The sequence below is a fragment of the Atheta coriaria genome, unplaced genomic scaffold (assembly GCF_025399875.1).
Source record: "Atheta coriaria isolate IRGN ID8LTWV9N9 unplaced genomic scaffold, Caltech_Dcor_3.1 hic_scaffold_1_pilon, whole genome shotgun sequence".
Taxonomy (NCBI): Eukaryota; Metazoa; Arthropoda; class Insecta; order Coleoptera; family Staphylinidae; genus Dalotia; species Dalotia coriaria.
In genome coordinates, this window is record NW_027045443.1 from 3,979,178 (window position 1) to 4,007,035 (window position 27,858).

A 27,858-nucleotide genomic window follows, 5' to 3' on the forward strand; every position below is an offset into this window, starting at 1 on the left:
TTAGTGAAATTTAATGGAAATTATTATGCTGCGCCAGCGGAGCGTCTGTAACACCCGCCCCGTTATTGTTAAACATTCTGCTGCGCGTTCACGTCGACTGACTGACGTCCATCCAATGTCCGGCGCTCAAGTTGAATCTATTGTTGCTATTGTTGCTGATGAAGAAGGGAAGAGTCCGGTCGGGCGCGTTGTGCTGCGCCGAGAGCCACTTCGGCCGCTTATTAATAATGCGCGAGCTAATATTATGATGTAAAATTTTAGTGCGCAAATTGGATGGCTGTTTTCTCGGCTCGCCACTCAGCTAATAATATAGCACTCACCCCCAAAATCAATCATGTCGCGACGCAAATCGGTGTTTTCATGCCGGCAACTTTTAATCCGCACTTCCATAACGCCCCGACGGCGATAATTGCGTGTTTTTGACTCTATACCCAAATTCATTTCGTTATTATTATTATCAGTTTTGCAATAATACTTTTGTCATTGTTTGTCAGCGTTTTAATCACAGCGCAGTCCATAAATTTACTAATTAACGTTTCGATTCGTGCGGAGATTAAAATGTTAGTTATTTAATAAACTAAATATGTATTCATAGGTTTACTATAGTATAGTACACGCGCATGCGTAGTGTGACTTATGGGCGGAGCTCCCATGTACAAAATAATCCGTTAAACATTGTTATAATAATTTTTTGATTGAAAAACGATGTGGATTACACTTGTTTGGTCAGTTGATGAAGTTGTCGCGCGGTGGCGCTGAGATTCCGTGCTCTTGGGCGGCAGCGGTTGGAGGCGGCGTCGCGCGCGCTTTTCCACTACCCCCGAAGTTTTCCACCGGCGGCGCGTGGCGGGCGGCGAGCGCGTTCTGCCGTCAGTTCTTGCAGCCAGCTGTGTCGGGCGTCACGTCGGTCTCCTGCTCGTCCTCGTCCTCGTGCGATCGCGAAACCGCCCGGCGAGTGCCCCGCTAGTGTCCGGTGATTTTCATATGTACTCTGTGGATTATCAGCAGTCATGTCGGGCTGGCGTTAATCGAAGTTAGCGAATGTTGTGGCCGCTCTTGGGATTGGTAGCGCTAGCGAATGGTAAAAATTAATGTTTGCACTTAATGTCTTGCGTTCGATTCCTTGCTGTGTCGTGTTTTTCGACACGTATCCTTATTAAGCGCGATTTGTTTGCGCCACTGGCGATTTTTTCACGCGGCGAGAAAAAATCGCTCAAACAGGAATAGATAAAGCTTTGTCCCCTCGCACAAAAAGCGTCCACAGGCCAAGAACCACGGCCAAAAAATCGCCGGAAAAAATGAATGAAAGATAATACAAGGACGGAAAAAAAACCGCACGCGCAAAAAATTTGAGAGAATGCGAAGACGGCGACTGTGTGTGTATGTATTCTTGTATCCCAATGGCAAACATAAACTTTTTTACTTTTTACTTCTTTCTATCAGTTCTATTCTTTCATCGACTCGCCTGCAACTTAGTATCTTCCATATTCGCTCGCGTGAAGAATTTGTTCTTTGATTATTTTTTTCGGTGTCTTTCATGCAGTGTGTTTTCCCTATTAAAATTCTCCGCGTTTTTTTTTCTCGCCCTGCGCTTAGACTTAGATTTATTTGCGAACAAAAAAGTACAAACAAGTATAACAAGAAATTCAGGGTAAACTCCGGGGCCCCGGCTGCGGAGACATTGCGTCCGGCACTTTTCTAAACAATTTATCAATCAATCAACGGCGAAAACTTTCGGCAACTTTCTACCTACCCGATACCATAGCGGCTTTTTCCTGCCAATCTTTGTAATGTCCGGGTGGATTTGGTTTATGTGTAACATGTCGGCGTTCATACACATGTCGGCATGAAGTTCACCGGCCGGAGGCGCGGCGACGGATAATCGAATTAGAAATTTTGGCCTGCGCGTTGGGCAATAAAAATGTCGGTGCGAATCGAAAACAGAGCAGCCGGTTGATAATCTCAACTGGAATCTGCCAGCCGGGCAACATTAGAACGCGCCGAAGTGTGCAGCTTGACTGATGCGATTTTTATGAGTATGAAAGCACCCCGCACGTATCGCGACGCAAAGATCTCTTACGTATTATAGCCGCCTTTTATCTTTAGCTGACGGCTCGTCTCACTTGATTCTCATCATCGTCACCGAATGATAAATTCGCCATTATAACTTATGATAATTCGATTCGCGAATGAATGTAAAAAAATGGAAATACGCGCGCAAACAAAAGCGCAACTCGAGCGTGGCTTAATTCGCGCGCTCTTGAAACTTGCGCCTGGATACCCACAGGTAGTGCGAACTTCTTTAAGATAACCCGCAAGTTGGAACACTCGGTGCGTATCGCGTAATGCGGCTCGAAAGGGTGGAAGCGACAAAGTGAAAAGCGAAGAACGAAAAACGCCGCCGGCGCGCTTTTTTACACGAAAAAAGAAAAAAATACAACGCGCTGCGAAAACTTTATGACAGACCCTCGTTTTAATTTCCTCGCTGCGAAGTTTGCACATCATCAAAACGCGTGCGCGCATCATCTTCATCACACGCGTCACCATAGAGAATCACCACAGGCGGAAGTATCGACGCCGAGTAAATAATAAGCACCTAACTGTGAGCGCCGGCTGTTTTATCTGCCTTCACGAGTGTTAATCCTAATCCAGGCAAGTCCCCAAGCCAAACCGACGCCTGGAGGCGGCCGCGTAGCATTCCGCACGCGGATTCTCTTCATAAACACACACAGACAAAAAAAAAACAGAACATCGGAACGAAATGCTAATTAGCCACTTAGAACATCGCCGGCGTTCTAATCTCCTCAAACATGCGTACGCGTTATTTTTTGTGTAAATTTTAATACGTCCTAATTCCCGCACCGGTGCACTTTGTTATCATTATTTCGCAGATGGGCGAAATGTGCAGTTTCAATTTGCGCGCCGGACGCGTTTATTTTCATCTCCAATTTTCCAATTTGGCGCGTATTATTTAAGTATTTTGTTAGCCGCCAACATAAATACCTCACACACACACGTAACCATAATACTTATGTTCGTTTATCGATGGCCAGCGCGGCGAAAGGTGGAATAAGACATAAACGTGGATATAAAAACCGGCGGATTGGACGCACGGAAGTGGTCTGCGAGTAAAATAAGCGAAATAAAGCTGTTTGACGAAATAAAACGTTATGGTCTGTTCAGGGGGAGCGTGCGCCTGCATCGACGTGCACGTTTTTTATTGTTTCTCAACTCGTCTGCGCGCGAAATTCGTGAAAATCACATTGTGCATTAATTAGGCGCTGGGATAATGCACGCGGAAGTCGTGTGGGCGAAATAATAGTGATATGCTAATGAGTTCGATCTAATTTGTCGATCGGCGTAGGCATAAAGATTGTCGCCGGGAATCTCGGCGCGCGCGCGTCAACGTAAGACTCACCCCAGTGCGGGAATCTGAGGTCGTGCGGTTTTCGCAATGTACGTTACGTGGATATACTCTGCGAGCGCACACGACCTTTCCGCTGCGGTATCAAAATATATTTGATTATACAGCGCGTGTGCCAACTTCAATCCCCCGGCGCTCGAACCCAAAGTATACAAATAGCGAAAAACTTTCCAGTTGGCCGCAAACCAAAATTTCACCATCAAATCGTAAGAAATGCGTGTTTTGTACGCGGATTGTATTCGATATGCATTCGCGGGGGTTGATTAAGATTTTAAGTAAATGTTGATTGTTTTGGTTGCAATTAGTTCGGACGCGCTGTATGCGATTTGCGGCGTAAAATGTGTGTGTGTGGGTGTATGCAGTGGAAATTCGGCACGAACGAGAGACTAGGTTCACGTTTGCGTAACGCCGATGTACGAGATTGAGCGTTATCAAGAGTTATTGCGACGTAAGGGATGAACCGGTGCCGCAATATAATTCACGCTAATTAAAACACAAACACAACCACCACGGACGCCAATATCAATATTAATACGGCGCGCGTCGACACATCGGGAGTAAATAAATTTTTTCTCATCCGCCACTTCCTTCTAATTTAATCATAACACTATTGTTTGGATCAAAATTATACAGTGTGTAAAATTATGTATTATTTACAACACACAAACGTAAATAATCAAATAAATCAAAAAAATTGATCAAAAAAAGTTTATTTTTTAATTTTTGAAGAAAATAAAAAATATTTTCAAATTTTTACTTCAGTATGACATAGTTTATGGTCAATACTATGTATGTATACAAAAACTATGAAATTCGGTCAACAGGAAGTGAAGTTATGGCGTCTGAAAGATTTGCGTTTCAACGTTGAACACTTTGTATGCGCGAGATACGAAAACAAACACTCTGTCAATCATATGTGCGCGATTATTGTGCGAGATGATTCAATACGTCTGCGACATCAAGGTGGAAGTTTCCGGTACGATTGTGTGTACGGTGCGCGCCGCCCCCGCTGTCGCACAGATGCAGATTGTTCGCTACAAGTTACAACCGCATTTGCATCAATTGTTTGCCGAAACGATCGCGCTGTTAGTGGGTTAAGAGGGCACTCATCGCAGCCGCCGCCGCCGCCGCCGCCCGTTGCGGACTTTGGCATAACACGGCCGGGTCCATTGGCGGCCTCTTAACAAAATATACTCTGTTTGCTCTGTAAACATCGGCGCCAACCTGTGTTCGCCACAATTGCAGCAAACAGGAAAAAATAATTAGGTACGCCGGAAAATTGTATTTCGCATCAACAGTTCGCAGTATGCTGCTCTTCTGATGATATTATTTTTGTTTTGCTTCTTGCACTCGGCATCTGCATGCTCGCCGGTTGCTTTTTTGCAAAACAAAACGGCAATTTCTTATTTTTACGACGCGCACAAACAGCTTTCGTCCACAATCTACACGTAGGTATTCGGGACGCTCGCCTCGGCTGCGGTGGCGCGGACGTCGTTCGGTAATCTAAAAGAAGGTCTTTGAGGAAAGCAAACCCTCGAGGCATAAAATAGTAAACTTAATTTGGTTTTTCTCGTTTACTGTTTACCGTTTACAGTTTTTCCCGGGCGCTTCGCACGCCACCAGTGCTAGTTTCGCCTTTGTCCGCCTTCGCTGCCGCCGCCGTCTTTGTTTCGCGCTATTAGCGGTCGCGCGGACGACGCTCGGGCGTCGGGATAAGCGTACGCTTTTTAAAGCTCTCTTTAAGTTTTACTCTCGATATAAATTGGCGCGAGACGCGATGCAGAACTAGGGCGGAAGGTGTTCGGATGTAAAGTTTCATTAAGCGTGAGCTGGCGCTGGAGATTCGCCTGATTTTTTATTAAAAGGGGCGCATCTTGATAACTATTATTCATGGCTCCACGGGGTATTTACCGCGCGCGCAGACGTTAATGCGGAGTGGGTTAAAAGCCGTCGCAGATGTCGGTTTTACACCGTTCCCAATATATCGCTAATTATGTTGAACGAGGTTAATATATTAAAGGATCGTCGACGGCGGAGGAGCCTTTAACTAAGTGCCCTCGACGTCGAACGGTTTCAGCGGTGCGGCCCGTGCATATCGTCAAAGTTGTGCCACTGCCGCTGCCGCCCCCCGGTGCGCCGAGACATCCGTCCCGCTTTTGCTACTACTTCTACCGCCCCCCGCGCGCGCGTCGACGTCAAACGAAGTTTAAGTGCCAATTTTGCTTTGTGTTTCCAACTATTATCTAGCGCCGCCGCAGCGCGCGTAACGCTAGCTATCAGCTCACAGCTATCATAATTCGGGCGTCGGTGGCGTAATCATATTTGGCAGTCAATTTACCGCCAGACGCCCGAAATTTGCCGCGTCTAATCAAATTGACGGCTGTTTCTTTTCCTGTGCGTGTGCGCGTTTTTAAATTCGCCGCTTGTACGAAAACTCAATCCAATTACCTTTTCTAGCTGCGCACTAATATACACAGCGAATATTGCTCGCCGGCGCGTAAAATCAACGACTTTCATCGATGGCGCTCACATTTAACAAATATAATTAATACCGAATCGCGAAATAAACCGATGAATGCGATGTTCGGCGGCGGTGTTTATTTTGCGATTTGTTTTACGAGCGACTAGGCAGCGCGGGTTCGGTTTCCATTAAAATTTCATATTTATGAAAGGCCCGGCCAACGCACCTCTTCAATAAACTCCTCATTATATTTGCCCACGGAGTGAATAATGCGCATCGAGTGCACCATATGTAACGCGAATCGGGCGTGCGGCACGCATCGTTCGGATGCGTCAATTATCAATTTCAATTAAAAGCAATTCATTTAAAGCAACAATTAGCACATTGCGCGTACGGATTGCAACGCTTTGTCGAACTGTATTTAAATTATATTTGTTGCCGCTCGCGAATCGGTTTTGCCAAGTTAACCAAACCTAATCAAAGCCCCCGAAAACTAAAGGTTCGTGTGCGGCGAAAGCAGCGCGTAGTTTTGCGCTTTTTGTACGCGCAAGCCGATATTGATAGGTAAATATTTCATTTATGCGTTTTGTGCGGTTACAATAATAATTTTGGAGCCGAAAAAATGAGTTTTTCGACGCACGAATGGAATTAATCAAAATTTCAATTACAACGACATGCCGTGCGTTTGGCACATCTTGTGTGCATTGAGTAAATAGGCGCAGTTACAATTCCGGTTCTATATTTAAACATTTTTAATTAAATATCAATTTGTTTGGTTTTTAGAATTGCGCATCAGGAATCATAACTTGCCGGCGTGTGTTTGTGCACGAATCAATCAAATTAAACATTTGTTCGTGTAAATGTTTTTATTTACATACTTTTGTTCAAATTTTCATCAAAACAACAAAAAAAAATAGTGTTCGGTACTTATACCGCAACTCAAAGCATAGGAAAACTTATTTTGTCCATTTCTCAAGGGGAAAATAATTTATCAAAACTATTATTTATTGGTGTGTATGTAATTATGTGATATGTAAGACATACGCAATTTTTTTTTTCTGTTTGTGTACATTACACAAGTTTGTACTTACAATTTGCGTCGGTTCGCAGCGGCTTTATGCGATTAGGCGTATTGATGAATTGCTGACGAGATAAGATTCGCGCAAACTACGGCAACGAATGCGAGTCACCAAAACGCTCCTCCACCGCCGCCGTTGCCACCCCCAGCCGTCGTACATTAGTCTCGGCCGCCTCGCGCACGTAGTACAAACATAATAAATTTGCGCTATTGAATTTATACACGTACATTCGAGCGGAATTAATTTCGAAATATAATTAATTTTAATTCTAAAGGCTACGTGTACCGTGCCGGCGCGTGGCGACGGCGGCGTCTTTCGGCATTCCGCCGCCGACGCGAGATAGCGCGCTATTTTTAACCGATCGAGCATGTCTAATATACGCAGGTATTCGACGCTGCTCCGCGCGCGCACCACTCTCTTGTAATTTTAATAAGCGTTTTGTTTTTTCTTTCAAGTTGTGCTGTCATTCCTGGAAAATGTAGCCGTCGACGCTGTTGTTGTGCGAATTGAATAATGCTTAAATTAAAAGTGCAGTGCGCAGGAAGACCGAAGCCGACCACGTAGAAGAACCAAATAAGCAACGCCCAGCCTCGGCAGCATGAAGAATTCGTGTTGGCGGAGCACACCACCGCCACCGCCGCCGCCGCCCGGGTTACTCATGCATGCCAGTTGTAAATTGAAGAGTCAAACATAATGCACGTTTTTAGCGGTTTATTCATCACGCACGGTGTTCCTCCCCCAACACAGTCGGTAAGTTGCCCATCAAATCCTCTCGATGTTTCGCGCTGATTCGCATTCAGTTAAGTGTGTTGAACGGTACTAAGCGACGAAGTTTAAAAGCTAGTTGTGATTCCAATCCGAAATCCGGATTAATTACGAATATGCGCGTATATCAATAAGTGTGTCGTTATGCGCGATTTTTTCCATCTCTCTGAATGCGCAAATTCGTTTGCAACGCTGATGAATTTTTCCGTTGGATCATGAAAGCGCGCGCGCGCGCGCGAGGGGCGGTTAAATGAACGAAATGGTACGTATCGGTCGGGTCAGCCGTGCATGAAAACCGTTGAAACGGCGTGCGTGTATCGGTTTGGCCACAGTCCGCTCCGCTCGGCTATCAAATATTTGTCGATGCGAGTTCGAACTCTCACCCACGCACACACATGCAAACATCACACAAAATATGTGTGTGTGTGTGTCACATGAAACAGCGGCCGGTTAAAAGTTGAGGAGCGGTCGCCAATGGCTACCTTGTGTGTTCGGGGGCTGATTTCTGCCACACATATTCGCATATTTTTTTTACGTTCGCGTGCGAGGGTGACCGGATGTGCGATCTGTTTGAGGGCGGCGTGGCACATGGAAGGGTGTGTTGTAATCACGTAGAAAAACGCGGAAAATGTGTACGCTCTCGACATACCGTGAGACGAGCGATAAATGTTCCGAACTGATTAATTCACCAGCGAATCGGCGTAATTGTTTTTAACGGCCTGGCTGTATGTTCATATTTGACATTTATTTCTTTCCCACATGCGTGTGCCGATTACGCCCGCTGAAAAATTCATTAATACTCGCTGCAAAATCGATTCCCTGCGCTGCATTCGTGGATTGCGTGCGCAGTTTTGCACAAAGTTGGAAACTATCTAGAAGAAATTTGTAAAGTTGAAATTGCGCTCGCTGTGCCGATGAAAAGTGCCGCACGTATTCTAAATATAAATTCGAGAATAATTGACATTGGAATTGACAACACTTTATAATGTCGGCTGTCGGTGAAACGCAGGAGTCGTGGCTGCGCCAAAGCAGAAAAGAAATCGTGTGGCGAAAATTTTCGCGAAGAGAATCACGACTGGGGAATACGGAATTCTATTCGTTCGGATTTCCTTCGCGCGTCTTGTGTTCTCGCGCGCGATTGTTGTGCCTGCCCGCCGCCGCACATAACAAAAAGAACCAACTGTTGAACTTTTCACACTTTTCCTCCCCCGCACGACGCCGCCACACACGCACAAGCCGGCGCAGCCTATAAAAGTGTAGACGAGTGAGAATATGAAAACATTTTTATTCCATTCGCCGCGCCCAATGTGTTGCACGTTTATATTACGGTTAATACGAAAAGGATAACTGGAAAGAAATCATAAGAACGCCCGGTGGGCACGTAACTTCACCCTACCGCTGATATACGCGCGTCCAGGTGCATGAATACTACAGTATTGAATATTTTTTTGCGGTTTCGCACTGGCTACGTGCAGAAATGTTGGGTTGTTTGCGGGCGCCGAGTGTAGTTTAACGCTGATGTCAAAATAAGAAGTTTCATTTCACCACGCGCTGAATTTTTTCAACATTTTAAACATTTGTGCACACGACACGCCGCGAAATGGCTTTATTCCCATTATACGTTTCACACGTTCGCGAGTTTTCACTTGCAAAATGCTTACCGAAATGCATTCGGTATTATGATAAAAGCGGCGCGCAATTTTCTTCCCTTTTTCACTTCGCGCGCGGACTATTTTTTCCAACGCCGGCAATTTTTCGCGTTTTAATGGAGATTAAAAAATAATGCGCACGTGAAATATCTGCCAAGGCTTTCCTGCCATAACTCTCTGACGAGCCTAATTGCAATCGTAGAAACAAAACACAAAAATAACACACGCGTGGGCAGAAAATCATCCCCAATTCTTGATTGGCTAGGCCGAGCAAAACAAAAAAAAACGGCTCGCTGAACTGAGGAATAAATTCGTTTGTTATTCAGCTTCAATTTGTTCTTCGATGCGTTTCATGCGCCTGTCATTTCGGCGACGCACAAAGTCGAGATTTGCCGGCGGCCCATAATTGCATTTTGTTTATTAAAAACTTAGGACAATGGCTTCGCGGTCGTCGATTTTTTACGCGTGCTAAACTGTAAGCGCTGCGTCCGGACAGCTTAAAAACACGCTGGGAAATTAACAATATATTAAATGAAAAATAAAATTAACATGAACGCCGCTCAGCCGGCAAGGAAAAAATCACATTAAACGCGCGTTCGAAAATATTGCTGCGAAAATGACAGACTCGGGAATTATGAATTTTCCAAACAATGCGCTTTAGAATTATTTTTTGTTTCTTACGGTTTTATGCAACGGCCGAGGGTAATTATCTTCAGGGAGTTGCTTTTTATTGAATGTGAATTTCGTGGTGTTTGCGTGAAAACAAATATCGTTCAATTAGTTCCGGCCATTTCTGTCGCAGATTGTAAAACACGACGAAATGCACCTACGCGTAAACGAATGCAAAACCTGCGCTCTCGCATGTAAACAAACTAGGAAAACGAACAAGAGCAGATCCGGCCGGTGGTGGTAACACCCTTCCGTGCTACTAGCAACGAAATCGGCGTTCGGCCATCCGCCGTGTATCAGTACAACGTTCATTAATTACTGAACGTTTAGTGTTTACTTGCTGCAATTATTTGTTATTGGGGCGGCGCGCCGGGGACACAAATGCCCACACGTTCGCTTTTTGACTTTGTGCGCCCGTCTCTGCGAAAACATGCAAACCGTGCGCGCACACTATGTTTGCGCGAAGACTTTAATTAAACACCGAAAAGCGGACGCGCGCGTTTTATCTGCGTTTCTACGTTTAATTCGCCAGCCGGATATTTTTTACGACCGGACACGATTATAAACTTAAATTGGTTACCAAGTAAACGCTTTAATGTCCAGTTTATTTACCAGCGCATAAACGCCAACTTATAAGCGTCAAATGAACTGCGCTGCAATCAAGCGATGCGCGCGTTTTGCGAAATGAAACAATTTACGCGCGGCGCGGCGCGAGCTCATATTTTATTGTCGGTGGAGTAATTGTCAAAGCGCACAGCGCACGCACATGGCGATTACGGCCGGATTGCGTGGCTTGTGGTGGAAATTAGCGTCATCGACGAGCTGACGCGAATCACCGCGTTGTTCCCAAGGCGATTGACAGTCGTATCATCCACTACACACCGGACTTGATTAAACAACCACTTTAAAAGAATAACTAGCCTTGTTCTACATAGTTTAAAAGCAGAAAAGACGACTAATTCATAGCAAAACTATTTTTGAATAAAATAATAAGAATTTTAGCAAATTTTGACTAAAAACTAACAAAATACAACAAATTTTACAACCCAAAGCGCAAAATAAAAATATTTTACTGTAAATGTTAAACTTTGACGGGGGTTTAAGTTATTTTAACTCATCTGTCATGAAAAAACATGGATTACACTCAAATTTACACAACAGAATCGCGAGTTACACAGCATTTACCACCGCGGGTCCGATAAAAGTCAGTTTTGATATTTTTACCATTTTTGAGGTGCATACGTTTTTATGAACATTGTTCTGTCCAGAGGCTTGTCATCCTAAACCATACACACAGCCGCCAAGCAGATTGATTTATAAAAATGCCTCTATCCGCGCTAGTTAATTAAAAAATCGGCTATTCTCTGCGGCGATTCGGTAATTGGGATATCATTGAAACAGTCGGAGATATATCAGCGTGCATGACGTGCGTAGTAATGCAGGAGGCACTTATTTAAATAAAATCGCGTTTGGAACGCGCCCAGGCGGTGGACGCGAAAAATCCCATTAACTACATCAAGCGCGATGTAAAACAATCGGCGGATTGCCGTGCATCTGCCGACTGCTCGCCAGCCGAGAGTTTGCAACACTTTCCGGGCGGCGTTCTATCTGCACCCCCCAGTTAAAAATTTATTGCTGACGGGTACGTGTAGACTGTGTAAAGTGTAGAGTTTTCGGTTTGGCGGAGACGCGTTCGGGTTTCACTCCAATTCCATTTCGGGCGCCGCGCGCTGCTGATACACTCGTAAATCCGCGAGCGAAGCTAATTTTCATCTCGATTTTACTACAATTTTAAAGCTCTTTATTTATATCCGCAGTTGGACTGTAACATTCGCTGCGTGTGTTTTTTTTTTCGTGCAGCAGGAGCAGCTCTCGTGTGAAAAGCGCGCTGCTCATGTTTTTAGATCGTATTTCTTTCTTCTTTATGTTTTATGTCTTCCCCCCTTTTATTTTTATTTTCGGCGCCTAATTTATTTCTTCATTTTCCTATTTATTAAATTTATCGCTCCAATCCCGGTGTGCTTTTGAATACGCTTATTGATAAAACAGGCCACGAATCCCATCACCGTGCGCGCCATTACGGGTTGTTATTGAAAAAAAGGTAAAAACTACGACATAAATAAATAGGATTCACAGTTTATTACGAGGATTTGCCGGCGTATATTCAATACGAATGACTTTATACTGGTGGAGGTGTCTTCGCAGCAATGGGTGGCCGAAAAATCGTTAGAAAACGTAATGCCGGCAGTAGGCGATTCGTCGGAAATGGCCCATTTAATCGTCTTGTGATTATCAATTTTACGAGGAACGTGCCCCCCTTTTATGAGCGTCGTATATTCTTTCCTGCCGCCGCTTCTTCCTTACCAGCGCCGAGCGGGAAGGTAGTCGGAGTAACGAAGCCAACTGAAGCGCGACCGGCGGGTGCGGCGTTGGCCGTAATGGAGTATCGGGTAGTAATGGGAATCTGCGGGGGCGGCACTCCCATGCCGGCCGGACATCCCGAAAATGTTATATTTTTCTTATAATCTTACGTTTATGTCTTCGTACGTTATACGTTAGTCGCAGCGCACATCGCACGTAGGAATCGAATGCGGGTGCGCCGCCGCCGGAGGAGAGGAGAGAATGGCCGTAAAGTAGACGGGCGGCGCACGACAGGGGGGCAGAAATGCTGGCTCAGCTCCAGTAGCCTCGATTTTTCGCTGTGAACGGATTAACTCGTAGTTTAGTCGAGATGCGTTTCGACTTTCGCGCTAAATCGCAAAAAACACACACCGCCATCAACTCGAAATAACAATCCATCTCACACACCCCTCATGAAACTGAAAATACCCCTGCATTTTTTCCCAAGTTTGAATAATTATTGTAATATTAGAAAAACAATACCGGCTATCAACTGCGGTGGCAGGTGGAGTAGGAGGACATCAATCAAAATTTAATTTCGTACATGACATGACATGGGCGGTGCGCGCCAGGTAATTACCTGTTATTGGTAAAACGTTTAAGTGTGTACACATCGGCAACATGTATTTGTTCGGCAAACAGGAGCGCAATGCGCAATGGCAAATATTTGAGCAGCCGCTCTCCTCGATTTGTTCCGAAGTCCGCAATCGAAGAAAATTAATTTTCTCAAACACATTTATTCATATATTCAAAATTCGACTAAAACACTTGTTACGCTGCACTCTAATTAAAAGACTCGCGGTGTGTGGCAGTGTTAACAACTGATTAAAACCACTGAATTACGCTCGCGACCTTTCGCAAATCTGTAACAATCCAGGACCAGCTTCTGGAGACAATACGGCGGGAAATACAATGCGCTTTATCCTATTATTCAATTCAAGTCAATTTCCACGCGACGCTCAAATTTTCATACAAATAAATCGCCGGCGGACTGTTGCGATTGCTGACCGGCACCACCGCCGCCGCCGCCGCTGTTACTTCACGCCTGAAATTTCGAGGAGTGTCCGAGCGGCGTTTTAATTAATACCGACGAAGACACGCCGAACAATTGCAGCGCGCGCGCGCGGACTCTGCCTTAATTAATATAACTCGACTATAATAAAATTTACGAGGGTGCTATCTGAATTGATTGGACGCAGCGCCGCGGCGTCACCGGTTTGTTTTGTCCGGATCCAGAGCATACCAAGTGCATCAAATAAGTCAACATTCAACTCTCCAACAAGTATTATTCATAAACTAGCATTATAACAACTAAAATTTAGTTTTTAATTGTTTTTGTTGATAAAAAAACAAAAATTTTGATTTTTTCTATAGAAATTTGTTTTAAACGCGTCTTAAGTTGAAGATATTAAAGACATTCGGTATGCGGTGAAATGACGCTGGTAGTTGACGTCGGTGTATGTGTTATTGACTTTATTGACGATAAATATCTTCAATATTTTCTATTCATAACTCAAATTTATTGTCATCGCTCTCCTCGGCTGAAACGGTTCGAAATCAATTATTCAAAAATCCCATTCGCCGTCCGCTTTTTCACCATTATCTGCGCCGCGCGTTTTGTATTCATACAAAAACGTGCAAAAAACTTGAAATGCAGGATTCGATGCGTCGATGCATCAGCGCATCGTGGAGTCGTCGTCGGCTGATGCGCATCCAGCTCTCGGCTGTAAGCAGTCATAAATCCGCGCCGCGTGTGTTTCGTGTGTTTTTCTGATTATTTGAGCTCAAACAGACAAATGGCCGATCGCTGAAAAGTCTCGACACGCTCACGCGAATAATTGTAATTAACCATTGTAAAAACGCGTCGAATATTGATATGTTTGCAATACGCGCATCGCGACTGACATTTTCATCCCGTTTCACGTTTTATTTTTTTCTTCTTTTTCGTGTGTCATCGCCGTGAGTGCTCTGAAGGTTACTTATCCGAGTTTGTCTCGATCCGGTGATTAAAAATGAGTGCCCAGGGAGCAGCGAAGTTTAATAACGCTCGCAATAAATCCGTCGGAAGACACACAGTGATACCGCAAACATCGCGCCGATATCGAACGATATTGCATTATATACATTGTCGCGCGCGCGTCCCCCGGCGCCCCGGTCGAAGATATTAGACGTCGACGGCGCGCAGCGCAGACATGTCGAGCTCTAATAGATTGGGAATAGAAACGGCGAAATAGATTGTGCGACGGTAAGTGAAGCGCGAAACGTGCGACAGTTCTGCGCGCGGGCCGTAATAGCCGCCACCGCCGCCGCCGCTGCCGCTGGAAAGCCTCTCCGGTGTTTTTGCGTCGCGCCGGCGGCGGCAGTCTTCGCATCGAGTGTCTGTTTACGTATTGCTTCGGATTTCGAATTTCCTTGCCGCCGTCGGCTTGTTTGCACGGATTGATTGTATTAACTTGCACTAGCTAATTAAGTGGCAAAAAATCCAATTTCCGCGCTTGTTTCGCGACGATTTGGATTTTTTTTATTGTTTTTTATTGTTTACTTTGCTTCTCACAGCATAAACATGCATTCTGTTTACATCTCAATTAGATTTCGGACTGACTGCACATTATAGTGTAGACATTGTTAAAATTTATCTGCAAAGACACATAGATTGCTTGTGAGAACGCAAAGAATCACAAATAGAGATGTAAATTTGTTATGGCGTTAGCAGTCGTAGTATTATTGTTTATGTTGCGCATTCTCGAATCTTTTCTTATCGCGCGTGCACAAATGATAAGATATTTTATTGGTGCTTGGCCTTCGTCAACGTATCTTTGCGTATATTTATTGTATGCATTCGAATTTCTTATTTCTGCTGCGTAGATGGCAATGCGATGTATTTTTCACTGAAATTTAAACAGAAATTCTTTGCTTCTGTCCACTTTTCACGTAATAATTAGCGAAATGACAAAAGGTATTATTCACTATTTTTCCAGCGAAACAAAATATTTATTCCGCCCGATTTTTACGTACTGCGCCTTTCTATTATTCTAAATTGTATCATGAGAACACAACTAAGTGCCAATTAGTTGAATGTTGATAACAGCCTCCGTGTGATTATATGAACGTAAATTGGCGATGGCAACAAACAAACCGGGTGCACAACTGTCTTTGACTCGTGTCTTGCGACTCCAATGCAATTGCGTCGTTGTTATACCAAAATAACAACTATAACAAAAAATTTTACAAATAAATCTATGCATTTAGTTGGTGTGGGAGTAAATAATAAAAATAAACAGGCATGCAGGTCGTGAATTGATGTTATGCATAGTAAAACATGTAGGTATAACTCGTGTTGTGCAACTTCTGTAATAGTTTTTCATCACAATCAACAACAATAACAACATATGTTTATTTTGCATTTGCCGCACACGTATCCTGACAGTTGCGCCGCCGCTCATCCGCCCAGCCAGTTATTACCGATGCGCTATTATTCCAAAACGCGCGCAAACGCCATTATATCGACTAACGCGTCACGCACATAATACGATAGTGTAATTTTTAATAAATTAACTCCGACGCGCACGCACATTGGCAATTAATTGAGCGTGATATCCTGATGCATGCAGCGCAATAAACATCATTTTGGTTTTTTTTTTAATACCACGGCGTGATTTTCGACAATTTTAATGCGGTGGTGTTTTTCAGTGGCTTAACAACCCACAGTATGTCGATGATAAATTATCTTTGGTGGATTACAGTCCTTCAGCGGCGCGGATATTACTTATTCCGTGTATCGTCGTACTCGTGATATTTCACGGCAGTTGATGCCGCCGCCGCTAATCCCGAACGCCTTCGTACATCCTCGCTGATATTCGCCATTTATTTACTTTAATAAACGCGCTAAACACCTGCATGCTCAACGCGCTGATCCCCCGGCGTATAACAAGACGAAGAGGAAGGTCTCGAGTTAGGTCGGCGGTTATTAGACGCCATTAGCCGTGCGCAGTGTATAAAATAAAATAAACACGTCCTTGGCCGGTCCGCGACGTCTGCGTCGGTGCGGAAGACGGGAGAAAAAGCGACTGAGGAACGCGCGGAGAAATGAGCTGCGCGCGAGAAGGTGGCTTAGCCGTCTCGCAGCGTCGATGAAAAACGAGCCGGCGCTCGCATTGTGTACACCCCCGGCTAGAACAATAAAGATAGATAAAGACGGATGATGAAGATGAGCGACGATAATCCGATGATTGATGCACATGTTAGACGTTCTTTCGTACACGACCGTCTAAATACCGCGCGGACACGCGCCGAATGAGTGCACACACACACACACACACACGTGCGCTAATTACCCGCCCCCGGTGGTCGTATATAGTTATTGCATATTAGCGCATCGCATCCGGTCTTATTTCTTGATCGCGCGCGCCCGGGCGTGTTTCAGCTGCGCGCGACATTAAACCAACCTTTCGGCGGGCGGCTAATTTCGTCTCGGAACTAAACTCCATTGAATTAAACATGCAGTGTACGCATCTAAGCGCGTGTGCATCTAAAACCGGCGGCTCCGGCGGCTCCGTTTTAGGTTTTAGGCGATTTCGGTCGGAACTTTCACAACTCGCTTGAACCACGCCAGCGCGAAAATTTCTAGTCCTCTAGGGGTAGGGTTACAGGGTTGCCAGTGAAAGGCGCCCAACAACAAAGCATCCCCCAGCGGCAGCCACAAACAATTACAAAGACTTTTAACTTGAGTTCGGCATATATGCGAATATATCGCCGAGGGTTTTCTGGTCGCAGACTTATTGAGTTGCTGGGCGTCTTTTGAGGTTTGTTTGGTCACCCTGTAACGTCCTTCATGCTTGGCACGACACTGCTGAAAGCCCCTTTCGTAAGGGTATGCGTCTAGCCTCTTTGCGCCACTTCATCACTCTGCAGATCGTAAATTACTATAGTAATTATTAATCGCTTAATGAACATATTAATTTTATATTTTGCGCGTGAGCGTAGATAAAGTGCGCGAGACGTGATGAATAATTTTTTGTGTAATTTTCGTGCGCGCCTTTTCATTTAATAATTCTTTGATAGGGGGCGAATCTTTTATTTCCGTCAATATTGGCCGTTACTATTATTGTTATGGCATCGTTATTTTGAAATTGAAACCATTGCAATAGCGCGCGCGGCAGTGATATTGAGATATCGCGCCGCCGGCAATCGAACAAAATGTATCACGTCCAAGTGCGTCGTTGGTTATTTTCCAATAAGCCGTAAAAAGAAAATGGCAGCGCGATAATTTTCCTATTAACCTCGCGTTCAATTTGCTCAATTATTAGCTCAGTAATGGGCACTTTGGGTCAAGCGAGCGAAGATAGGTCGGTGCGCCCCTATCGCTCTCCGATCGGTCGGCATGTTTATTGATTTTCGCGTCTCTGCCCCCAAGGAGAATTAAAAGCAAAAAAAAAATCACCTGCTAATTTACTTTCACGATGTAAACTAAGTAAAATTTTGATATATTTTTTTTGTAAATTTAACAAAGCGACGGAAATGTTGGAAACGCTTTCCGACAGGATAACAAGCGCGTAACAACTATAAGCGCTAGTAATATTTATAAATAGATATTCGCATTCATGCATATGAAAAATATGGCTGAGAATGCTGTCATAAATATCGCAAACGCGTTGCAGAAAAGGAGTGGCTTGCCGTTTGCCGTTAGTGCAGTCTGCGGAATGCGCTCGGCGCGTGTTTATGGGGCTCTGGCTTTTAAAGGTTCGACAAAGCCCCGGCGAGAGAGGTAATGTGTGAGCATATATTGTAAAAGTTTCGCATGTCTGCCGGCGCGCCCGTTCTCGCTCGACTTATCTATGGAAATTCAAACTTTCCTTTGCGCGCGCTGCTATTTGCGACATGGCGGCGGAAAGAAAGTGGAAAGTGGAGGAATGTGCAGATTACAAGTTAAATGTTTCATGTAAATAGTTCATATATGCACCCGCCGCCTGTGGGGTATCGCCGCCGATCGCACCGGCTCGCAATATAGCCAACAATAAAGAAAACTAAAAGCGTAATGGGACGCCGAGCGCCCAACTATCGGGCGAACTATTCGACGGCGCGCAATGGGGAGGATAATCGCCGGAATGCGGTGCTCGAAAAATGCTGCAGCGAATTGAGAAATAGTGCAATGTTTCAAACGAAATTTAACGCGCGCAGCACCACCGAGAAGAGAAAACCCTTGCAACAACAGTTAAGACTGGAGAAAATGCTAATGCTCATTCGCAGGCACCGATACTCGATGCTTATTGCAACGGGCGTGTGGAATAAAATCCCGACACTTGCGCTTCGATTGTCGCCCGGGCCGGCGATGCTCGTTCGAGATATCCGGCTCGTTGCCGCGGCTTTTCGGTCGCTTTCACATTCAGGTCGAACGCGCCGGAACATGCATGTGCAGCAGCGGCGATGGTGGAGGCGCCGAAGAATGCGCGCTGTGCCTGGAGTATGTAAAAGTTTGCGTGTGCGCGCCGGGCGCAAAATCCGCTCGAGCTCGTAAACGTTTTCTCGGCGAAACAAAACTTTGTGTTTCTTATGTTTGGCGCGCACATGCTCGCTTCTTCGGCGAACTATTTTAATGCGTAAACTTTGCACAAAGGCAAGCGTGGCGCGGGCACCGTGTACAACAAACCAATCGCGGCAGTTGTTAACACTTTAAATGGATTTAATGAAGTATCGGTGTAATTTACAAATTTTGACAAAGGCGAGTTTTACTCCGGCGTAAATATTAATTATACACTTTGCGCAACAAACTTGATGCGGCGTTGTGTGCCGAAGCAGGGCATTATTTACTGTTTGAATGTTTGAATGCAGCGCGATATTAAAATTGTTTGTAATTTTTTGTTTTCAGTTGATGGGACAGAAATAACGGATGACTGCAACCAGATTTAATCTTCTCGCACAAGAATAGGTAATGGGAATGTTTTATTTTATAGGCGCATGCATCTAATATTAATTTAGATCATACCCTAACTGCACATTTTTATTTAATGTTCAAAAGTCGCGACAAACGCGTTTATTTCACAACTTTTTATTTACTGAGTGAAGTTCATATGTGCGCAGTGAAACAATAAAATTCAAACAAAAAAAAAGCTCATATTGAAGTTGACATTAAAGCGGTTTTTGCCAGTAAGTTAATTGAAACTTAATAGAGACTTAATAAGGAAGTTTGCCAACAATTAGACATCGAAGCGATATCGCGAAGAAGCGAAGATTGCGCGAAAACTTTTCGGTCGGAATTATTTCCACGCTTTTGACGTTTCAGCGGTTTTAATTGTTGGACTTCTCGGCTTGATTACCACGCGCGCAAAGGAATCGATAATTTTCTGATCAACTTCGCACCCGCCGAATTGTATCCGGCTGCAATCCGCGCGCAAATATTAACCTCGCAATGCACATATAAAATGGAAATTTAAGCGGTCGCTGAATGCATTATTTAGCTCGCAACGAATCGCACAAGAAGTTGAAGTTAAAGATTAATTTGATGGTCGGTACTTTCGCAAATGGTGCGCGCTCGAGCTGAAGCGGTCGGAGACGCCGCCTTTATATTAATTATTCTCAATTATGACGTTCGGGACCATTTAACGAATGCGCTTTCGCTAATAGATTAAAGGCCCGCTTTTCGCCGGCGCACAGCGCTGGCAGTGGATTATGAATCGGCGAACGGGTTTGAATGAATGAAGAACGAGTGAAGTGAAGGGAACATAAACAACGCTTTTACCTTCAGATCACTTAACAGGATCACGTTTTATTTCATGCAGAGTTTTGTTCGCCAGATTTCCTATTGTAAATCTTTATTTTTTACGTTTTTGTTGAAAAAACGCGTTAACTTAATGCTGAGAAACTAATTTGTTGGGCGATTGAAAAATAAATTTTAACGCGCACGCGTACGAGCGCTGAACGCGTATCGCTGCCGGCTGGATTGTTCGGAATTTTAATTCTGTTTGCATAAAGAAAACCGCAAAGCTTTATACATATATTAGTTGTTCGGATTATGCTAACGGATAAAGCTGCGCGGCGGTGTCGAGGGCAAGAGTGGAAAGAACGACGAAGAAAGCAGCAGGGTGGGAGAGTGCGGTTGCCAAAATGTAAATAAAGCTCTTATTATCTTTCGCCCGCCGAATAACAAATAACTGTAATTAAAAGCGCGCCCTCGGCCCGCGTGCACACACACACACAGAGTAGTCGTCGTGCGGGGGGACAAACGCGCACATAATCAACGCGATAGTGATTACGGCGGCGGCGGCGGCGATTTATCAGCGCCGCCGATTACTCTTTTGAACTTCATAACCACCACCACCACGCAGTCCACGCGAGTAATTAAACCCGAAACGCAGCAAATCGAAAAACCCACCCACGACTCAAGTGACGTTGGTGGAGGCGCCGATGAAATTACTCGCAAGATACACACACAATAGCTAATAAATCAACGACGGGCGTTGTCGTCGTCGTTGTCGCTCGTCCCATCATTATTTATCGCTCAATCTCGCCCGATATCCACAGCGCGATTATGTAATTTGCGTGCGCGTTCTGCGGCGCCGGCCACCGGCCAGATTGGCACATTCGAGATGCGAGACGCAAAGTTGCGCCAGTGTTGACGTTAATATCGCCCGGGGGGCGCCGCATTCAAAATGGGAAAACTAGCGCGAAAACTGGGAGTCTTAATTAAATTCGAAGTCCGAAATTTATCCTCGACGCGCCGGCCACCCCCAGCCCGCAAACTTTCTATAATATCGTTATTGTCTTTTAATACAAGTTTCGGTCGTCATATAATGGCATCAACTGCGGTTTTGCCGTCCTTGCGCGCTTACTTAGTCGCGCGCTCGCTCGCACCCGCCCGCCAACTTCTTCCTCTCTGACTCCTTAATCAAGTAATTAACTGACTAATAGGGACCGGCAGCGATCGGCATGCAAACTGCCTTCGTCGCGCCAACTCCCAGTCCGTCGACGCGATTCAATATTCATATTATCGATGAATAATGAAGGTTCAAGTTTTTAATTTCGGATAAACAAGCGTTTAATCCTACGAATCTCACGATGAACACCCTGTTTAATAAGGAACCAAGGTAATTATTAATAAATTTTAGTTGTGAATAGGTCTATTACATGTGTAGCATATCAGTTGTTACTAAATTAACCCCTATCAGTTGAGTATCTTTGTTACGATTGTAATCATATCTGTTTGTAGCAAGTTATATACGTCTGAATTGATTGATCATTGCTCATTACCATATGATGTGATGCGGAACAAACATTTAGCCCCCACCGGCGCAAGAAGCGCTTGCGGCAAAAAACCGGTTGAAAAATGCGAAAGCGTGCGCCGGACTTGTTTGAATAACTGAACTATTTATCAAGGATTGCGCCCGATGGCTGAAAGCGTATCCTGCATGAAACCGTTTGGCTGTTATCTCTCATTTACTACCTTTTCGGTTGAATGCTGGTCGTTTCGTGCGGTGGCGGCGGCGGCGGCGGTGTGCTGATGCGCACGCCCTATCTGCGACGCTGCTGATGTTTGGACGTTGACGTTAGTAATGTTGATAGCGCAGCGACACATCCACTGGGCGTCGCCATCCATCAATTTGAAAGCAATCCCAGGTCGCACAAATCAAACGCTCAATTGTGAAAAATGACAACGTTTACGGCACACAATAGTTAAATTTTATTTGTGCGTTGATTTTTGTATTTTATGACAGTGGGAGGTGTTTATGGAGTGCGGGACTACTTGGCATGTGATTAGTAGTACTTCGTCGTCGAGTAGATGCGACGTCCGACTGCGATGTATTCATTGCGATAACAGACACAACAATTGCCGCCGCCGCGCAGGTGGCACGTGCATTCCGTGGCCGCGCGCCGCCGAAACGTCGACGCGATTTGCATAATACGCTCTGATTGATTGCAGGCGAAACACGTGCGCCGCGCGCCTCGTCCATATTCAATTAACAATTAATTCGCTTTTTGGGCGTTAAATTAAACATTTCGTTTGTGTGCGCGCTGGTTTTTTTCTTTGGTCGAATGGATTTTAATGCGATTTTGAGCGTACGACAACAAATGGCGCATGAAACAACTAATGCGTTGCATGCGTAAATGATTTTTCGGAAAAAAATGTTTACTGGCGATACACTATGTATTGTGGCGTGGAATAAATCCGGCAATAAATTGCAGCCGATCGAAACCGTGCGGCAGAAATATTGAGATCATTCCAAAGATGTTTTCGCTCCTCATTTCGCATACGCGCGATATAGATTGGCATAACACAGTGTCGGATGGCGGAAGATCGCGCGCGCGCGGGCGGCCGTAACCATCGTATCGGAATTGCCATGAATTGCCGCGGATTGCCGGCGCGCCGTTGTTACATATGGTTCTTATTTCATGTTTTCGTGTTTTTCGCGCATTTTTATTGCCGGCTTCAATTTCGTATAAATTGCTTTCGGCGGCGGCGCTTCGAAAATCCGCGCCGTATTTTACACATGTGCCGGCTGTGTGCCCATTACACAAACACAGGAATGCGCGCGTCGATATAAATATAAATACGCGTGCACCATCGACATACATATATCACCTGCGCGTGAAGGTGGTGGAGGCGCCGGCGAGCAATCTGGATTCGAGCGCGTGCCGATTCTTGTTACCGCCGATACATTTCGCGCGACGCGGATAATTTAAAAAGCAAACCGAGGAATAAACCCGAGACGCGAATAAACAACTTACCCGCCTGCGTTCTCTTCAACAGGCGGTGGTGAGGGGCGGCTGTATCACCCTCTCAAAACCCTGGATGAGAAATGAACAATTTTTTTTTCGCTGTTGATTGCGCCGCGTGCATGTTCTATTTGCGTTGTCATTTTTCATTACCCCGTCGCTTTTTTTCCGCCCGCCGTTTTCATTTTTCACGCGCTGGTGGCGGCACATACGCGTGCACACGCCGCACCTTCGTTTGCGTCTTCTTAATCTTCATCATGATCATCGCTCGTCTCGGGTAGCCGGCAACTTCTCAATTTCCCGACACGCGGGGGCGGCGGCGACGGCGCCGCATCCATCTCGCGCGCCACCCCGCCTGAAACATAAATATATTTACGTACCGACGCTTTTTCGCTAAACGTAATTGCATACGTGGCGCGAACCTGCATGCGGTTCATATTATAATGCGGCAAGTAAATCAATCAAATTTATAATTTACCGCGCCCGGCGCGCGAGGAGGAGAGCGCCCGCCCGTGCGCCTGAAAATGTAATTTATATTCGAAACGTGTGCGTGCTCGCGATGTACGGCACGCCGGCCTCCTCCCCGCCATAATTCAATCGTATTAAATTTTCCAAAAACAAACTCGAAACAACAAAGTCTTCAATTTCTTGAATTTCGATGCTGAAGCGTTAATTAATTTCGGCGCCTAATGAAACTTTATGATTAAAAGTACATATTTATGATCGCGTTTAGTGTGCGGGGGCGGCGCGTGCGTAATTTTTATATTCCACAAACGCGAATTATTCCGCGCATATTTTTATTTGGCGTCGGCTTTTATTGCCTTTAATAATGAGGTTTAAAGATAATAAATTGCCCGCCGCCGCCGCCGTTTAGCTCTGGTCTAGTCTCGTTTAGCGGGCGGCGCAAAAACTGTTTAGTCCTGCGACTCGGTTCTGAATCGCTCCTCTCTTGCTTGCGCTTACAGTAAGGTGGAAGGCGAGTCGAAGTGGAAGCCGGTAAGAAAAAGCCGGGATTTAGTCGAAGGCAAGGGTTTTGAGGGCTGAAGGCTGGCTGCACACGCTGCATGTACCTACTCGCGGCTTCGTGCCCGGCCGGAGTGGATATAATACGGGCAATGAAATAAGGCGAGTGCAAATTCGCAAAGTTCATATATCTCCGCGCCGCCGCCGCCGCCGCCGCCGTATCGCATACCTCATCGGTGGCGGCACTGAAAGTACACCGGCGTCTTGACGCGTTGCGCGATATTTTTCATAACTTTTATAATGCGCCCAGAGACGTAAAGCGTTCATCATTCCTCATTATGTATTTTTCATAAAACGACGCCGGTATATTTTACTCGCGCAGCAGCGCTAAATAATGCCTTCAACACATCACAAAAGCGACGACAGCCACGAGCGTACTGCACGATGGATATGAGTTTTACTACAAATTTGCTACAATTACGGCAAATTGCTGCCCCGTGCACAAACTAATCGATGAAATAAAACTCAGTTTTACGAGTACGAGCCTGAATTGCACGCGCTGGAGTTTTATTAAAATTGTTTTCCTTCTTACGCAAATGTTTGTTTGTCGGCCCCGAAGAAGACACGCTCACGCCCCGGTGGGCACACCACCCGGTTATTTGGTCGGTCGCGGGTCCCACGAGGAGAGTCTGCGCTGCCGTTTCCGTCGGCGTTGTGTGCGTGCCCGAAAAGAGCAGCGCCGGGAATCGAGGCCGAAGTGGATGACGACTCCGCCGGTCGGCGCGCTTTATCCGGAAATTAATTCAATGCTTAATCTATGCCCAATGGACAGGCGTGCGCGCTCATTTATCCATTTCCGGTCCCTCGCGTGCGCGCCAAACTTCCTCGCCGCGCGTCCGCCCTCCGATCCCGAGCCCGATTTCGCCCCGAAAACGCACTTTTCGAACAAATCACCTCGCTTTTTGCCATCCGCGCGTTTCGACTCGTCGAAACAAATCTCTCCGGCGTCGTTTTTTTTCTTCTTCTCATCCTCCCCTACCCCACCGCATCGGGAAATCGGGCGCAAGTTTCAATTACTAATTAGCAAACTCTTGTGTGTGCATGTGTCGGGTCGGCGGGAGGCGTCACTGACTGTAATAACCGTGTGCAAGAAACAAACTTTGAAATAATAAGACAATTAGCCAGTCACGGACGGCGTCTGGTGGGCGGGGAGTCGTTGCTGCCGCCGCCGAAGCGACCCCAAATCAGACCGCCGGCCAATACTCCACTAATTAACTTAATTAACTAATTCACTAGCTAATTGAGTAATTAATTTCGATCGGCAGGCATATTTTCTTAGTCCCCTCGATAATCGGCCGCTCTGACGACGTTGAAAAAGGGTACGGACGCGTGTTTTACTTCCTTCGCCGGGCGGTGAAAAACTCTGCCAGGAGTTTCTTAATCTCAGCGACATTAAATTACGAATCCGAGGCCAATAACTCGCCCGAATTGCCTTCGAAAGCCAGCAATTCGGCGTAAGTATACCTGTAAATCGGCTAAAACTGCATCGGTTGCACTTAATTTTTCCGGCGCGAGCACATCCCGTCCATCCACTCCTCGCGTCGCGTCGCCGGAGAATATATATATATATATTTTTTTTGTACTTTCCTCAATAACGTCCGTCGGAGAGGGGGGCGGTAAGATCCGTTGCGGCTTTCGGTCGGTCGGTCGTACGTAAATCCCGCATAATCTTTTAATCTATGAATATAGAGGCCAATACGTTGGTGATTCTTTCACGGCTGGACGTTCGGCCGGACCCGACGCCGCACTAAAATTGGGAGCCGGCGCGAAATTGCCAAGCGCTCGCCGCCACTGCCGCCGCCGTTGCCATTAATTCGTACGGTTAAATCCGGATAATGCCGCGCCATAAAAAGCCTTGTAAAGTTAATCCCCGTCACCTGATAAAAGGCCCTATAGTTTCGCGCGGCGTTCTTCCCCACATTTCCACCCCGTCGGCCGAAAACTAACCGACAACGGCGCGAGGTGCATTGTCGGACAGATGCTACCGAAACGCACTTACAACCCGCCATTACCATTAAAACACATGGCAAATTGTGTATTATCAAACCGGGGCTTGATTTACAAACTCGCAACCGCCGAACGCGCAGCACAAATTGATTTTCGACTTTGTTATGACCTGTCCCTTAATTAAATACCCCACATAACATAACATATCAAACCACATCATAGAATGATATAGATTTTCCGAATATTAACTCACGATTGGATTAAATTCGGCTCGGATACGGCCCCGCTTTCAAATCGAGCATGTATGGAAATGAATATGCGTTTCGACCGTTTCGGACATTAATTTTGTTACATCAAAACATACCTCAATAAATGCAAATTATGAGGGATGCATGTTTTCTAGCCGGGTCGGTTCATCACGTAGTCAGAAGAATATCTCTGCTATTTTGTTATTGAGTGAATATTCGCTTTGTAGCTTTACTTGTGACAGAATTATCGTGAATTGAAAACATGCATACATATTTGAACTGCGGCTGATTAAAAATGCTTATGTCACTTGCAGCTGAATCAACCACAACAAAGGTGAGCGTGGTGGCTGTATCCGATTATGCTCAACGGGCCGATAAGAGTAATGGACGTGTCGGACATTCGATTGCGAACAAAGGCCGGTAATGCATTCGCAGAAACTGTTAGATGGACGAAAGCCGCAAAGTGCACACGTTGATAGATGCGCTCTTTGTGTGTTGGCGGGGGTGGTGGTGGTGGTGGGTATGAGGAAGGTTTCTTGCCGCTTCTTTCGCCAGCGCAAATCCTGACGCGATTATTTGCGCCAACCGCCGGCGTCGCGCCGAAATGCTTATTTCTTTAATGGCGAGCACATATTTCAGCCAATACCTTTTCACACTGCGCAATGTGCATAAACGAAATTGCCGAACGAGAGCAAAAGAATGCTGCGCACAGCGGCGTTTGCATGCAAAACTAGGAAACGATCGAAATTGGCTGGCGGAAATAAAATTGCGCGCGCATTTTTGGTTGGTATGATGATTGCGTTAAAAGCACGGATTAAAAATTAATTACATGATGCGGCGCGTGTCGCCAAAAACGCCTTCGAAAATAGAGTCAAACATAACACCCGAAATGCTTCATATATTTCCATCCAAACGCGCTGGAGTTCTGATTATTCGCAGCAGGCCCAGCGCGAGAGTTCAAAGCGAAATTTTGCGCTGTTCCGCCACGCGCGCGCTACTTCTGTATTCCGCTTCTTTCGCATTCATTTCCTTTGCACATTTATTGCGCATTTAGCCCCCATTTAGAACATTTAGCACTCTGAGTGGATTTTACTGCCCTACAATTGCAATTGCAAATGGAATTGCGAACGCATATGTTAGAAGACGCTCTTTCAACGCGCTTGCGCTATCTTCAAATAATTGCCCTATGAATTTCCACGTGAATTCAAAGCCACTTCCCGGCGCCTCCACCTCCGCTAAAACTTTTTCCCTCAAACATTCTTATTCCTGAAGAAAAACCAGTATACTACATTTATTAGTCTTATTTAATTGCGGAGAAAGCGATGCGGGTCCGAAAGTCGAAGTTCGGTTGTCTGTTTACGCGGCGAAACTTCTGCTCGAAGCATATGTACGCGAAACAAAGTCGCCGACGAAGTTAAGTCAGCAGAAACCGGACCAGCCGAGAACAACCCCGGCGACGTTCCTGGCATCAAGTTCCTTGGGGTCG

The 27,858-nt window shown here is 45.6% G+C and overlaps 1 long non-coding RNA gene across 1 annotated transcript; it reads left to right on the forward strand.

Annotated features, from left to right (window-relative positions):
* The first annotated feature begins 888 nt into the window (after positions 1-888).
* LOC135794642 (uncharacterized) lies at positions 889-19,372 on the forward strand. Its single transcript, XR_010548928.1, has 3 exons — positions 889-1,081; positions 7,420-7,714; positions 19,313-19,372. It is a non-coding gene; the product is annotated as an uncharacterized lncRNA (long non-coding RNA).
* The last annotated feature ends 8,486 nt before the right edge of the window (positions 19,373-27,858 follow it).